Here is a 7,086-nt window from a genome sequence, read left to right as displayed (position 1 = left end):
AAGTGTTTATGCCCATCATTAACCAGATTAGAAATTCATTGGAAAGAGTGGATTGAAGCTGGAGACATTTTAGGAATCGTAGCACGCAGGGGAGATTTCTCTGGCCCTTCTCCTCTTTCTTCCTGAGCAACACTCCCCAAGTAAGGAAGAGGGCCTCCAAGGGAGCCCTCAAAGACTTTGATGTGTCTTTTTAAAGAAGTATAGCAGATGTTATTGGTGCCCTGCCCACATCCCCTTTCTGTTTTCCCTTCAAGGAATACTCACTGGATTTCCAATTGCTGGAATCTAATTGCTTTGCCTGTGAGCTCTTTTGGTCCCTCTAGACCTTGCTTTGCCATTTGTGCAGAAGGCCAAAGTTCCTGGGAATTAACGCACCCTCACCAGGCACAGCGCTCGGTAATGACTGATAGGAGTTGGTATAGAAATGTATTTGCGTCTATGCCCCTTGCATCAAATAAATCTGAGGTATGGGTTTTATGCTACCTTCAAAGTTGACCCAGTGGGAATAAATCTCACTGCCCAGAGCGGCTGCTTGCTTGATAACGTAGTTAAGTAATTCAAGCTGTAAAAGAGGCAGCAAACAGGCTGATTTAGCCTCATTTTTTAAAGTGAAGGGGTAAACAAATTCTTTAGGGAGAGTAGAATTACGAGAAAGGGCAACAGTGGGATAGACTGGGCCACCCCACAACTCATTGTAACAAGTACGTGTCAGTTTCCTATGGACCAACACCTGGGACAGGAAAGTTTGCTGTTTTGAATAGTCTTGGCAAAGATTGCCAAGAAAGAATTGATTGGTAGCTAAGAGAAAGGTAGTAAGTATGTCAGAACGAAAAATGAAAGTAATTTAGACTGAATTTGACTTTAAAAAATCTCAGTGAGAACAGAACCTCACAGTTCTTGTCATGTGAAGTTACTGGAAAGCTCTAAAATGTATCTAGGTTATTAGGAAGAGCAGAGAAGGGAGATCTGATATGGTTGCAGGAAGCAACAGGAAGGAAACACAATCATTTCATGCTTGTCCTCCACCTAATTCAGACTGTTGAGTTAGACCTGGTTAGACATGGTTAGACGTGGCATGGATTCCTTCCCAACCCCTGCTTCACCCATGGAAGACATTGCTCATTAAACACATCACTAAGCTCACACTAGCACCTCAAATGCCCCTCAGTGGCAGGGTCTGGGCCATTGTCACTATTAATCAGAGTTGGCAAACAAACCACAATCCTTTCTCAATTCCTAAGGTTGGAATGAAACCTCAATTCATTAGCATCATATTTTGTCATCTGTTTCCAACTCACTTTCCTGTTTCTTGTTCTACCAAACTTCCTCACACATACTGAAATGGAGTGATAACAACATGTTTAGAGGTTGTCAAATAATCATTGATTCAGACCCTTCTAATTTAGAATCCACTTATCTATTTTTATCTTAGAGAAAATTCTATACATAACTTTCAGTGGAGTTTAAATGCCATTTCATCTCTAACTACTTCCTTAGTTGGAATTGATTTGTCTTTTTATTTTATAGAACATTTATTAATTTTTCAAATCCTATATAAAACTTAACTCATGTCCCCCTAAATTTGTCTGTCTTTCCTGTCCATTATAATTTACTTATGGAAACAATTATATTTTATTCATCATTCACCCCCTGGCAATTGGCACAAACCACATACATTTTTTCAAATCAAATTAAGTTGATTAAAAATAATTTATCTTACTTTTCCTTTGGACTTTCCCAAAATCTCACTCACAAGATAAGCTATTTTACTCTTGTCCTGCCTGGTGTTGTGTCCTTTGACTTACACAAGGAACTAATTATATTACCAAGTATAGACTCATAATTAATTTGTAGTAATTAGTAGAGATAGTTAAGGTTTGTAGATTAGCAGTTAAAGTTCTCTTAACTGGGCTTGTACTTCTGCATGCATAATGAACATCACCTATCTCTCACACACGAATGCAAAAGTAACTATATGCATATAAAACATTCCAAAATGTCCTTGGAAACAAAGTGCAAGCTGCTCTGATTTGTTCTTTGAGTGCTTAAATTTATTTTGGTCTAGATTTCAGAGTCTTTATTCAAAGCCTTTACAGAATCATTAAGCTCCAAGAATTACCAAAATTGAGTTTTGTTAGCAAGTTTGTGCTTACTAGGCCCTTTATTTTCTTCTAAGTGACATGTCCCTCACATGTTCTAAGCTCTAAGGAAATTTGAGACATTTTTCAAGGAATTAATTATTTATATAAAAATTGGGAACTATAATAATTCTTATTGACGCACCTATTTTCCCTAAAGAGTTGACGTGGGGATCCACAGAGGGAGTATTTATCCACATATAAATACACACATACACAAATGCATACTTCCAAAAATATACTCTTACATAACACTGTGTTCAGTATTACTCTAGGACAATAGCAATTCTATTCTTTTTTTTTTGTGGGGAGGAGAGTCAAGCTTTTATTTTTCCCCTTTTCATAAAACAAAGTAGAAGAAAAAATAACACTATAGGATTGAAACCACAATAGTATTAAATTGGTAGACCATGTGTACTAAAAAAAATCCAGATAAGATGGCAGGCTTATTTACAATGAGGAAACATGTGTAAATTAAGGTAGCTAATAGTTTTCATATGAAACATTAAACAAAATTCAAACATGCTACATGAGTGCCACTGTTTAGTGCAATATTGAAGGGGAGAAAACAACAGTTCTTTAGGGACAGACACATCATACCACAAAGTCTAGGTTTTATACCATCAGTGTAATAAATTCACAAAGCTATGTTACAGCTAATTAGAGTTTAATACCTATCCCCAAATATGTCACATTTTTGGCCCATAGAGTTTCATCCCATGGACTTCAACTGCTCTAAACTCCTACCTACTGAGAGGGAGAGTGACTCTACAATGCTTTCCAGGAGTTACAAAGTCTATAGAGCCAATGCCATCCATCATTTCCCAGAGTTTGCTCTCACCAACAGCCCTTGTATTCTTCAGAGAAATATCTAAGGAAAAACTAAGATGCCAGCATAGTCACCACTTTCTAGGCCAGATCTATGGGGACCAAGGCAGCCAACATTACCATAAAATGAGAATTGAAAAATTAGTAGGTTAAGAATATTTTCTACTGAATCTTGATGAAACACAGGAAGACTTTTGTCACTAATTAGCTAATCTTGAAGTAAAAGTCATAGGCTTTCATCTCTTACATACTTTAGTTTTAGACAGCTTAAAATCTGAAATTAAAAGTATGCTAAAAATCCTAAATCTAAACTTTTAGAACCTTGCTATTATAAAGCTTTTAAGGACCCACTAACTTGAAGGCTAAGTTCAAAGAGCTCTAAGCATGTCAGATTCCACATTTCAGAGGGAGGATAAATATTTTCTACAAATTGCTAAGTTTTGTAGAAACTTGGAAAAAAAACAACATATACTAGGGCATGTAAGTAGTTTCATTTTATTCTATGAGGATTCTTCTCCCACAGTATAAACACAAAATGAGGAGTGAATCTTCACTGGTCTCTTCATTGGAACTGGTGAACTTGGTCTCTGTCTTCGTGAAATCAGACAATTTTTTTAAGCAGACTGTGGAAGAAGGCACTAGAACCAGTTTTTTTGTAGCTACAGACCATTGCACCTTGTATCTAGCATGCAAAGATCAACTTGAACAATTATTCACAGTCACTGTTAACTGTACTAAGGAGTGAAATTCACCTCTATACTATTTTAAATGAATTTCCCTACAAGAATTCAATTCACCCTGGGTAAGAAAAATCAAAACAAGTTGTATTCCTGAATGAGTTGTCCATATAAGGCCAGCTGATGACAATGCACCCAGATACACTTGACATGAAGATATTATGTATAAAGCCTTATGTGGCAAGTCTGAAGTTTTAATAACTAAGGGCAGAAGGAATGAGAGCAAATAACTACCTCTGTAACCCAGTAGTATCCAGTAATAGAAACTGTTCTCAATGTATATTCCACTAATCACACTGAGTAAGATGTGTTATTCATTTTCCTTTTCTTTTTCTTTTTGCTAATCTCCCTTTTTGCCACTCCAGTGTACTTCAAAATGACTCTGTGTTGGTTTGGTCCAGGAAGCAACAGTAACAAAGTCACTATCAGGTAGGTGAGAAGAAGGTTGTGGACCTGCTGTCCCACCCAAACAACTGCAGCAAAAAGTGATCATGGTCATGAAGTACATTTTTGGCTTTTCTCCTTTTAGTGTAAAGAGGCATTGACACAAGTCCAGAACTCTGTGTGGAGTTTTACTAGACTGCTGCGACTTTCATGGAATCTTTGCTGATGCTCAGCAGTCCATTTATTAGAGCCAACAATTTTAGGCACTAGAATGGGAACAAAGTAGTCAGCCAAGGACAAAAACATAACAAAACAGGAAACACCGGGCAAAACAGAGGGATCTAGACCGTGGATGGTTGGGAACACCAATGAACCACACCCACAGGTGGAAACCAGGGTCTTGCCCATCAGAGCATTTCATCAGCCCTCAGCGTCACCTCTTCCCATCCTTAGATCTGCTCTTCCAGACTTGTAGTCTTTGCAGCCAGCAAGCTGGTGCTGTGATTATCTCCCTCTGCCATCATCCCCAAGGTACCTCATAAACCAGCCTCCTCACCAGGCTTCTGCAATCAGCAGAGCAACCACAACCCAATTTTAATTCTTAAAAGAAATTTTGATCTAACTGAAGACATGATTAATCCATAAAATTTTCAGAGATTATTATACCTGGCCACAGGGATGAAGGCAGTGTACCAAATAAAATATTTCTTAATCACTTGGGTAGAAAGATCTTTGGAAAACAATTAGAGATGCTGCCAATTTCATGCTACTAGACTAATATTTTGTGGATCATAAATTCTTTTAGAAAGCTTCAGGCAAACTTAATTAGATTAAAAAACATTCTCTAAGATTAGTTGATGCTTTAATTAGGTGGACACAAAATAAAAGCTCAGTTTTATTAGATTTATTAAATTATTACCAGAAATATTTTCCCTTTTGACATATTAAAATAAAGCTTTGTGCTGAGGGTTTAATAACTCCATGGAGACAGGGCAAAATCTTTGCACTAGTGCTGTTTTGAAGGACAAGCTCTTCTTACCTACTTCTGTATCTATTTCCCCTTTTAAAACATTATCTCCACCTGTGCTGAAGGTGTCCAAATAATTGGAACTTGTTCATTGGACAGCTTTCAGATGTCTAGCTAACACAGAAGGAAGAGTGATAATGGACATTTGCTGAGTTGGAAAACAAAAGGCTAAACAAGTTTGGGAATAGGCTGGCGTCGAGAGAGGTATAAGTTTATTTTAGAATATTTCTTTGTATCTAGCCTAAAATACCTAAATTCCAGTTTGTAAAATTATTCATATACATTAAAATACAGTCTCTTTTTTCCTAATAAGATCTCTTCTAAAAATAAGAGTACCACAAGGTGATCTTAATATATTAGAGTGTATGAATAAATTTATCAAACTATTATATTTTGGAGTAAGAGTGTGCAATATAAGAAATAAGAAAAAAATAGAGTTCTGGCCAAGATGGGGGTATAGGTAGATATGCTTTACTTCCTTGTACAACCAAAAGAAGGATAACTACCAATTTAAAAACAGAAAAACAACCAAGACTGCCAAAAATCAAACTGCATGGAAGTCTGACACCAAAGAATTAAAGATAAAAAAATGGTCATCCAGATTAGTAGGAGGGATGGAAATGGGCAGCCAAGGTAGAGAGGACATATGACAAAGGTGTGGACTGGATGGGGGAGGTAGCAGCTGGTGGATTGGTCAGTCCCACATTCACATGTGGATAAGCCAGGAGCAACCACTAGGGGGCAAGACAAACCACACACCCAGGGTTCGAGCATGGAAAACTAAAGTCCCAAAGCCTCTGACTGTAAAAATATGTGAGGGTTTCTGGGGCAAGAGAAACTTCCATTTTCATAGGAGGGTTCATTGGAGAGACCCACAGGCTCCTGGAACATACACAAACCCATCCGTCTAAGATTCAGCACCTGAAAGGGCATAATCCACTTGTGGAAATCAAGGGAACTGACAGAAAAGGATAGCAGAGCAAGCAGCATTGTTACCTCCTCAGACAATGCCACAACACAGCAAGGAGGATTGCCCTGCCCTGGCAAATACCTAAGGCTCTACCCCTTACAATGTAACAGGTGCACTGAGACAAAAAAAAATATGGCCTAAATTAAAGAACACATCAAAACTGTAGAAAAAGAACTAAATGATGAGTGGATAGCCAAATTATCAAATGCAGGGTTCAAAACACTGGTAATCAGGATGCTCACAGAAATGGTTGAGTAGAGTTGCAAAATGAAGGAAGAAATGAAGGCTATGCAAAGTGAAATAAAGAAAAATAAACAGGGAACCAACAGTGAAGGGCAGGGAACTGTGACTCAAATCAATGATTTGGAACAAAAGGAAGAAATAAACATCCAACTGGAACAAAATGAAAACACAAGAATGCAAAATAAATGAGAGGCTTAGGAACTTCTGGGACAGCTTTAAACATTCCAACATGTGAATCATAGGGGTGCCAGAAGGAGAAGAGGAAGAGTGAGAAATTGAAACCTTATTTGAAAACATAATGGAGAACTCCCTCAGTCTGGTGAAGGAACTAGACATGCAAGTCCAGGAAGCTCAAAAAATTCCAAAGAAGTTGGACCCAAGGAGGAACACACCAAGGCACATCATAATTATGTTACCCAAGATTAGATATAAGTAGAGAATCTTAAAAGCAACAAGAGAACAAGAGACAATTACCTACCAAGGAGTGCCTGTAAGACTGTCAGCTGATGTCCTTAAAGAAACCTTACAGGCAAGAGGGAGCTGGAAAGAGATACTCAAAGTTATGAAATGCAAGGACCTACATCCAGGATTACTCCATCCTGTAAAGCTATCATTTAGAATTGAAGGGCAGATAAAATGCTTCTCAGATATGGTGACGTTGAAGGAGTGCACCATCACCAAGCCCTTATTATATGAAATGTTAAAGGGACTTTTTGTTGTCATTTTACTGTTCATAGTTGTGATCTTCTTAGGAAAAAT

At 37.7% G+C, this 7,086-nt stretch overlaps 1 pseudogene; it reads right to left on the bottom strand.

The window, feature by feature from the left end:
- Positions 1-3,994: 3,994 nt before the first annotated feature.
- On the bottom strand, positions 3,995-4,608 carry LOC119000896 (ADP-ribosylation factor-like protein 6-interacting protein 1; annotated as a pseudogene).
- Between the last annotated feature and the right edge of the window lie 2,478 nt (positions 4,609-7,086).

This window comes from Sturnira hondurensis, unplaced genomic scaffold, assembly GCF_014824575.4.
Source record: "Sturnira hondurensis isolate 20B ecotype Veracruz unplaced genomic scaffold, ASM1482457v3 Scaffold0016433, whole genome shotgun sequence".
NCBI classification, from domain to species: domain Eukaryota; kingdom Metazoa; phylum Chordata; class Mammalia; order Chiroptera; family Phyllostomidae; genus Sturnira; species Sturnira hondurensis.
The sequence above is the reverse complement of the archived record's forward strand: the minus strand, read 5'-3'. Positions and strand labels throughout refer to the sequence as shown.